The sequence below is a fragment of the Alosa pseudoharengus genome, unplaced genomic scaffold (genome assembly GCF_046254945.1).
Source record: "Alosa pseudoharengus isolate Yale_2024_CS ecotype anadromous, Long Island Sound unplaced genomic scaffold, YU_APseudo_1.1 YU_APseudo_1.1_scf_12, whole genome shotgun sequence".
NCBI lineage: Eukaryota > Metazoa > Chordata > Actinopteri > Clupeiformes > Clupeidae > Alosa > Alosa pseudoharengus.
This window is the reverse complement of record NW_027468587.1, coordinates 3,576,664-3,585,921: the sequence shown is the minus strand read 5'-3', so window position 1 is coordinate 3,585,921 and position 9,258 is coordinate 3,576,664. Positions and strand designations below refer to the sequence as shown.

General features: G+C 44.0%; 1 protein-coding gene across 1 annotated transcript in view; it reads right to left on the bottom strand.

Annotated features, from left to right (window-relative positions):
• Positions 1-1,758: 1,758 nt before the first annotated feature.
• efna4 (ephrin A4) overlaps positions 1,759-9,258 on the bottom strand; it is a gene marked incomplete in the record, with an annotated part of 37,343 nt that continues 29,843 nt past the window's right edge. Inside the window, 1 exon segment of the mRNA XM_076279777.1 lies at positions 1,759-3,387.

Below are 9,258 nucleotides of genomic sequence, written 5' to 3'. Positions count from 1 at the left end.
CCATTCAGGGCATTATTAGTGAGGTAATTTACGAGATAAAAGTTGGTTCCATCACGACTGCAGAACGTCATTAGTTTCTGACAGCGCTACTCGACCAGGGTTCGACCAAGGGAAAAAAGGTTCTGGGAGGGTGTTTGGCTCGGGGTCATGGTGCAAAGGACCCTAGGGTGAAATTACGCCGAACCATCGCTTTAAGGGGCAGCCGTGGCCTACTGGTTAGCACTTCGGACCTGTAACCGGAGGGTTGCCGGTTCGAACCCCGACCAGTAGGCATGGCTGAAGTACCCTTGAGCAAGGCACCTAACCCCTCACTGCTCCCCGAGCGCCGCTGTTGTTGCAGGCAGCTCACTGCGCCGGGATTAGTGTGTGCTTCACCTCACTGTGTGTACACTGTGTGCTGTGTGTGTTTCACTAATTCAAGGATTGGGATAAATGCAGAGACCAAATTTCCCTCACAGGATCAAAAGAGTATATATACTTACTTATACATTTTTGACACAGCCTACTCTTGGTATGAAATTATATTTTGTTTTGCACATTACATAACTCTACCTCTTTAATTTTAAGTATAAATGGCTTAGATGTGGAAGACATACTCTAAAAGAAAATGTATCGTTATTACTAACAAAAATAAAAATGTGTTCTTCCAATACCTTCAATGGGAAGTGAGACATAATGATATATGACTGATGCTGCAGAACTATCTTTTCCTGCGGTCTTGTGAAAAGGGATTGTGGTGTAATTGTAACGATGTGAGAGATGGCCATCATACAAAAACACAAAAACTATGAACACATGTATGTAGAGAGAGAGAGAGAGAGAGAGAGAGAGAGAGAGAGAGCGCCTTACCGGTATGCCTGGCTGTGGGAGTTCTGGACTAAGACTGCCCTCTAGAGGCCACAGGAGTAGGACACCTCCTGAAGGTTAAACACAATGACTTCCCCTCTCTCTCTCTCTCTCACACACACACCTCTGATAAATAAGGGGTGACACCCTCTCTCCCATCCAGCCCTGGGTCAGGTCATTACGGCAGCTCAGAGCGCCCGACATCCACTCTTCCTCCCCCACTAGAGACGCACACACAGGTCCAGGACGCAGGCGTGCAACATAGAAGATTAATGGAGATTTTATATAGAAACCTCAGGACTCCAGCTTACACAATACACAGGATAATGTGAGTGAGCGTCATGAACTAGTTAGAAAGTATGAAAATGAATTGATTTAAATCACAACAGTCAGTCAGTCAGTCATATCTATACAACTGCAATAACAGTCACTTCATTCTGATATGTGACATCTTCATACAGTCTCGTGCTTTTATAGAGGTAAGCAAAGGAGCCTTTCATTTACTTACTTACACGTAAAATGCTAAAAGATCAAAAACAAACTGAACCAGAAAATTACCATGCATGAGGATGCATTTATGCTGCTGTTTTCCCCCCTTCAGTTTTCCTCCAATTCCTGTCGGAGATGAACAGCAAGATGCTCAAGTCCTACGAGACTGATTCGCAGCATCACCTCATCAGAATGGATATGATCACATAAAAATACGCCAGGCTAACACGTACGTTCGTTTACACATGCCACTAACTGAATATCAATCAGGACTCATTCCTGCTGATCTGACAAAAAATAATGATACAGATGGAAAATTCAGGTAGAATTTCACAAAAAAAAGAAAAAGAAACACACACACACATAGAGTATAACAACTAGAAGAACAATGGTTAGATAACCAAAAATACACAAGTCAATAAATACAAGTCATAGCTTTTATTTTGTTCTTTTTGCCTTATAAACACAGACCGCAGTTCTTCATAGAAGATGCTAAATTCTTCACTAAAATGTGAAAAACAAACAAAAACACAATTGTCCAGTATAAAAAAAGTTGATTCCTCTATGAACTGATTGTACTGTGCTCCCAGAGTGAAATCCACTCTGATTCTAGAATTCCATAAATATCAGAACCTCCCTTTCTGCATCTGGAGGGGGGAAATATTTACAAAACATAGACAAAAAATAGAAAATGACATGGCCGTAAATAAAAAAGTTTTTTTTTTGTTTCTAGTAACCATATGATTGTATATAATCCATTTATATATTTTTAAACCTTGATTTTATCACACAATTCCAAAACCTTAATTTACTTCAATTAACAGAACCACTCTGTACTGTTAAATGAGAATATAATCATAATCAACAATTTAGTTGTCAAAACTAAGTGATTTAATTTTACATATTTTTCTATCATATTTTTGTTTATCAAAACAAAATGAAAAAATATGGGAGACACACTAATAATTCACAAAGCTATATCTAGAAAGACATACACTACTCTGTGAGCTATAACAACAGTTTCAGATGATTATAACTACAAACCCTTCTGTTGTGTAAAAATAAATTCTATCTCTGAATATTTTAAATTATTTTACCAAACAAGTATTATTATACAAAACGTATAAAAATTTGGAAAGTACCAGCAATGCGCTGTCAGCTTTTTTTCACCATTTTACACCATCTTTTATACAGGGCAACAACACAATCGCTTTTCTGGGATGTAAAAAAGCTCAGAAGGAACAGCTAACTAAACACCGCAATTGAAAATAAAAGAATTCAGCAGGTAAAATATTCATTTGACTGGATAAACAGGGATAAGTGCTCAGAAATATCTAACCATATTGAGTTATCCATTGTAAAGATGAGGGTAAGTATTGAACCAATCAGATTCTTCAGTACTGGAATTTGGTTTGTAAGATGTGATGATCTGGGGACTCTGGTGAAACCAAGGGAATAGGGAACAGCTTGCCTCCTTAGAAATCCAATCAGTGGGTCAATCGTGTCATTTCCAGCAAGGTCAAATTCAGGATACTCCAGATTATTTTTCAGATTATTCCTAAAAAAATCTAGTCTATTCCAGATAAATCCAGGTCATTTCAGAGAAATCCAATTTACTCCAGAGGAATCCTGTTAAATGCTGGACAGTCCATGAGACCCTTGAGATCTCCCGGAGTGGGCCATGTTTAGAGATCCTGACATCCTGTCCAAGAGGTGTTACTCAAAACAGGCCATCTTGTGCACGTCTCAGTCAGAATTACACAGCTGGATGAATGCCCCAGAATAAATGTTCCTCCACTTCAGTATTTAGGTCATTTCCATTTTGTAGAGACCTCTTCAAAAACAATGCCAGAACCTAAACAAAGTCCACTAAGAAGGGAAAAAAGCTGGTAGAAAAAAAAAACAATAACAAAAAAACAAAGTCAGCCACAGTGTCTGATGGTTGACTCAGTAGTGTCTGAGGAGGTCAGGGTGAGAGGTCAGAGTTCGCGGTCCACTTCTTTCCTCTTTGGCTCAGTTTGGTGATTATGTACAGCAACAGCAGAGGGGGGGGGGTAGAGGGAAGGAGAGAGAGAAAGAAGGAGAGAGAGAGAGGGAGAGAGGAAGAAAACTACAAAGACAGGAAGAAAAGCCCTCCATGATTGAGGAGTGATTAAACACTAACTGGTCAGACACAAGACTGGTGTTCTTTGAAGGCCAGATTAGAGTCGGTCTGTTACAGAGGACTCTGAAGTCAGAGAGAAGGGGAGAGGAAAGGAGAGAAGAGAGGGCAGAATGGAGAGAGAGAAGAGAAGAGTCAGTGGACAAAGAGAAAAGATGAGAGGAAATGGAGCCAGAGATTAGTGCCACTACAGGAACTGCAGAGATTTCTTTTACACACAACTTGTGAATTCTCCCTCTTTCTTTGTGTGTTTTGTGTAAGTGTGAGTGGATGGGGCAGGAAATCAGACAGACAGGACAACTACGAGCAGAGAGAAAAGGAGGAGAGCAGGACGTGAGGTGATCTTCACAGGATCAACTCCACTGCGAGGGGCCGGCGTTCCTGACAGAGACAATGAGAGGGACAGAGAGAGAGGGAGACACAGAGAGAGAGAGAGAGAGACAGAGAGAGAGAGAGAGAGAGAGAGAGACAGAGAGAGAGGTACATTTATACATGTGAACTCTTTCTAGAAGCTAGAAATCATTTAGCATTCATCTAGAATCAAGGCAGTGGGGGTGTAAATGAGGTCACACACACACTAATGCAAAGTGAGTTCCCAATACAGCTTAACTTCTACAAACTCTTACTGTACCTTGGTCTCGCTCTGGTCCAGCTGTTGCTGAAAGAAAGAGAGAAGGGGGAGAAGAGAGGGAGGTGTGGAGGGAGAGAGAGAGAGAGAGAATTATGAAGTAAGCTCTTTTATTACTTTCTGAGGATAACTGCAGCCTTGTAAGGCATCTGTGAGGAAGGCAAAGAAATGACTGGGGAGAAGTATTTACCATTACTCAAGCAAAAATGTCATGAAAAATTACTAACGGCTGCGCAACCCTAAAATACGTCCCCAATGCAAATTCTTCTAAAGGTCGTCTGGAAGGGGGGGGGGTATAACAAAAGGGAACATATAAATGATAATGTTGAGTGGAGGAGTGAAAAGAAGGGAAGAGAGAGAGAGTAAGAAGGTAGAAGGATGAATGTGCAAACAGAGGGTTTAGATTATGGAGGGGAAGCGGATAACGAGCGGAGAGGAGTGAACAAAAAAGAGCGATGAAGATGGAGTGACAGAGCGAAGAAGAGGGACTGACGGAGGGGTGAAAAGGAAACAGGGGAGACGGGTGGGAAAAACAGAGGGAGAAAAGGCAGCCAGGGCTGGAGAGACTGGAAGAAGGTCAGCCAGCCGCAGGGAGGACTGGGAGAGACAGGGTATTTACGTCTGAGTGTCACTTCCTCAGCAGGGGGCAGACTTAAAGAAAGAATGGAGGGAAGAGGGAGAGAGAGAGAGAGAGAGAGAGAGAGAGGGAGAGAGAGAGAGAGAAAGGAAAAGAGGGAAATTGGTAAAGAGGGAGAAGAAATAAAACTCTGCAATGTCTGGAAGGAGACGTGTAGCACATTTCACGAATGAGGGAAATTTACCACTGAAAGCAAACAGAGAGAGAACCCCAGATGTTAAGGGAAGAATAAGGGGAATGATACAAAAAGAGGAGAAAAGACAATCACAACTCCCAGAAAACCCTCAACAATATTCTGCAAATACACAGTCCAGGGGGATGACTTCTGTGTGTGTTGAGCTACAGGGTGTGTGTGTCTACTGTGTGTTTTATTTGAGAGGGTGTGTGTAAGCCATATATTACACCTGAGGCACCAAAACCCTCACTCATACACTCACACAGTCCATCTTGCGCTCTCTTTCTCAATCCCTCCTGCACACCTTACTTCAAACCAGGACCGGCACAACTTAAATCCAATGAATTGGTCTGACTTATTGGTTTCATGACACCCTTGTGGGCCAGATGCTGTGCTACCCTACCCTATACTGTTATACTATATTTGCATACATTGAGAGATAACTACCAATGACATTGTTCTGGGTTGCACAGTCCTGGATATCTGCCAACACGCAAGGAATAAAATACTCAAGAAACCTTGCAGTATGAACTCATCTGAGCAGGTATAATTTTTTACCATATTGAACGTCTTGTGAAAGAAAGCATACACCCCTTTGACACAGAGGGAGCTGGTTTAAAGATTCACCATCTGTGAATGTGTGGCTCTGGGATTACAAAAGAAACTGACCACAGATCCTGGCTCTCCCCACATGGACCTGGGATATCAAACCTACATAGCTACAGTACATGCCTACCTGCACCATTAACATGTATGTATCTATGCACCTGAATATACCTACCAATGCATAAAAAAAGACATACACATACACAGATTGAAGTTATTGCCATACCCTTCATGCAAGTGTTGTGCTTCTGTTATTCACAAAACAATTACAGGCTGTTCAAAGAAAGCTTTGAGGTGCAGAAGGAGATGTGGCCGTTATTAATTTGGCCCTCTGTTTTATGTCACACAAGCTGCAAACAATAACAGAGGTGTTTACCAGGTCATTTCCATATTAATCATTTCACTTTGTTTGGAATTTAACATGAAAGACAGCAATACAATTCATCTAAATGAAGCCTTTCCAATAACATAAAATCCTGTTGTTTTTTTCTAGAGACTTGTATGGCTTTGGTTGATAATGATAATAATATAATAATAATAATAATAATAATAATAATAATAATAATAATAATAATAATAATAAACCATGACATTATTTCATACTTTTTATTTCTACCAGAAATGCAAAAAGAACTCAAAACAAATCCCAATAACACCATACAGCCAATCATCATGTGTAGTTGATAAGTGACGCATTTGACCAAGTCTGTCTGACTGGTAAGATGGCGGCTTTTTGGTGAAGGAGCAGACTCATCCAACATGGCTGCCGCGAAGGAAAGAATTGCAACGTGTCCCAGCCGCCATTTTAGATCCTTCACGGAGGATGAAAGGAACGAAAGAAATGGTAGAACGGTTGGACCCCTTGTCGGACCAAAATGGGCGAGAATGTCAAGGTTATTCGCCGATGCTTTCAGGTTAACGAACTTTCACAAAACAAAAAGAGGAGAGCGATTGTGATTGTAGGTGCAGATTTAGACGCAAACAAGTTACATGTTGCGTTTTCAAAAAGAACTAAGAAAGCAAAGGAGACGGAGAAGGGCAGGACAGGGAAAAAAAGCCCTGAAGGGCATGTGAGGGCGGGAGGCTGGGGTGGGGGCAAAAAGGTATCCAGGGGAGGCGGATGTGGAGATGGAGGATTTGGCGATTTTCTTTTTATAGTTTTTTTTCCCCATCTCTCTGAGTAAGTGAAAGAGCAGGATTGAAAAGAACGGAGAAAGCAAGAGAGGGAGAAACTGGAAGCAAAAATTGTCATGATGGCGTGATCACAGCAGGACCGAGGGAGAAGGAGAAAGAGGAAAAAGGTGAAGAAAAGAGAGGGATCAATTAGGGAGAAAGCAGAACTGACTGTAATGGTCTCTCACAGCGGGAGGTGGAGGTAGAGCAAGGCAGAGAGCGACGGGGAAACACAACATCAGAATTAATGTTTTGACAAGTTGCCCTCAGAAAAAAAACAGAGAGAGAGGGAGAGAAGACAAGGCGGTATGGAAAGAGAGGAGGGGAAAAGAATGAAAGGAGGAGAGATGATTAAAGAGGGGATGGCCTTAGGAGTTTTTCTCACTGTGACGCGGGAGAGGAGTGAAAGCAGTCTTTTCTACGCTACGCTAGTCCAGAGAAGCTAGGGCTTTTTTTTTATTTTTATATAATTCCCCATTTTTTATTTGTTGGCGGGGCAGGGGGCTCTTTTCAGCGCAACACCACTCTGGACAGGCACATCTGGGAAGCCTTTTCAAAGTGGCACCGCTCTGCTAAAAACAGGAGTAGAGGAGGATGAAGATTGGGGGCGGCAAAGCTTTTTAGTGAGTCTGTTCTGGCACAGCAAGGGTTTTTTTGTGCCAGTGCAGTCACTGTGTGCCTGCTGCTCTGGGCTGCCTTTGGATCGGAGGGGAGCAGGAGGTGGGGGTGGAGGTGGGGGTGGGGGTGGAGGTGGGGGGTTATGGTGGGCAGCGGAGGCAGAAGTTTTTCCTCTGCAACACTACTCAAGCAGCCCGGTGTGACTGCTCAAGCATACAGTACCCACACAAGGTCTTTTATACTTTCGTATAAAAACCACTCAATCACAGCTTTATCGCATCACTAATGCACCGCACTGTTACAGTGAGGCTCCAAAACAGAGGAGTGGTGAAGGAGACCAGAGATGAGAGGCATTCAAACAGACACAAGCCATGACAAAGTGGAAGACGACCGCACAGAAATAAATAAAAAACAGATCCCTGAGAGTGCAGGGACAACCTAGCTATGAGAGTATCACCATGCATTTGAGTATAGAGGGTACCTACCCCCCCCCCCCCAATCTTTATCATGTCCCTCTCCTCTCACGTGTGCCGATTACAGTCCAGGGTCCTCCACCGACAGACAGCACCCGTGTGGAAGACCCTCATTACGGTGAGTTGCATGCACTAGCATGCGAGAGAAACTTTAGCAAAGCATTGGAGGCATAGAGAGGCACAGAACTTGGAGGCGCTGTGTGTGTGTGTGTGTGTGTGTGTGTGTGTGTGTGTGTGTGTGTGTGTGTGTGTGTGTGTGTGTGTGTGTGGTGAGCTGCTGCTGCCACTCCAACCATCGCCACCGGTGTCGGTGTGAGCGGTGAGAGTCCGCGGTGCAGCCATGGGGCCGGTGCGTGTGTGTGAGCGGTGAGCGCGGTCCAGCCATGGGGCCGGTGCGTGCTGCCGAAGCCGCGCTGACAGACACATGAAAGGCCAGCGCCACAGGAAGGAACCAAAAGTGAGCGGCACGGCGTTACCGGAGGGAGCGCAAAGCAGCTGCGCAAGAGACAGCGCCTGGCCAGAGAGCAAGGAAGAGGAGCGGGAGAAAACAATATCACCTCTTCTCCTCTCTTTCTCCCTCTCCCTCTCTCTTTCTCCCTCTCTCTCTCTTTCTTTCTCTCTCTCTCACTCTCTCTCTCTCTCCCTCCCCCCCCCCCTTCTCTCTCTCCTTCTGGCCATGCTTAGTTAGGGTTGATTGCGGGACAGTTCTCCAGCTCTGACGGAGAGGAGCGCATGGGAGCTGGGGGGAGAGAGGGAGCACACAGGGGCGGAAGCAGGGAGGAGAGGAAAAGGAGAGGAGAGAGGGAATCAAAGGGACGGAGAGAGAGATGATGGACAATTAAAAGGGAAAAGCAATGCAATGGAATAACAGATGAAATGCAGAATGAGGAAATGAGGAGAGGAGAGACAGAGCAGAGAGGTGAGAGAGAGAGAGAGAGAGAGAGAGAGAAAGAAAGAAAAAAAGAAAGAGAGAGAGAGAGAGAATAAAATGGGAGAGTAAGAGATGGATGAGACAGTGAATGCTGGTTTTGGGAGAGAACAGAGGAATTGTTGCTGAATGAAAGGAAGAGAGTGGAAGAGCAGGAATAAAAGAAGAGAAGCCAGAGAGAAAGAGCAGGATGAAGGAGAGAGAGGGAGAAGAGAAAGAGTGGGATGGATGGGGGGGGGTGCAACACTCGGCAGTGGATGGAGCGGAGATTAGTTTTGCTCCGGCAACGACAGATCATAAAAACGGGGGAGGAGAGGAGAAGAAACAGAGAGAGGACGAGATTAGTGCCACTCCAGGAATGACAGAATGAGAGAGAGAGAGAGAGAGAGAGAGAGAGAGAGAGAGAGAGAGAGAGAGAGAGAGAGAGAGAGGGAAGAGAAATGGGAAAGCTAGTTTAGTCTGGATTAGTTTCGGTCAGGGCATGAGAAGGAGGGAAAGTGAGAATGAGAAAGAGTGGGTGAGAG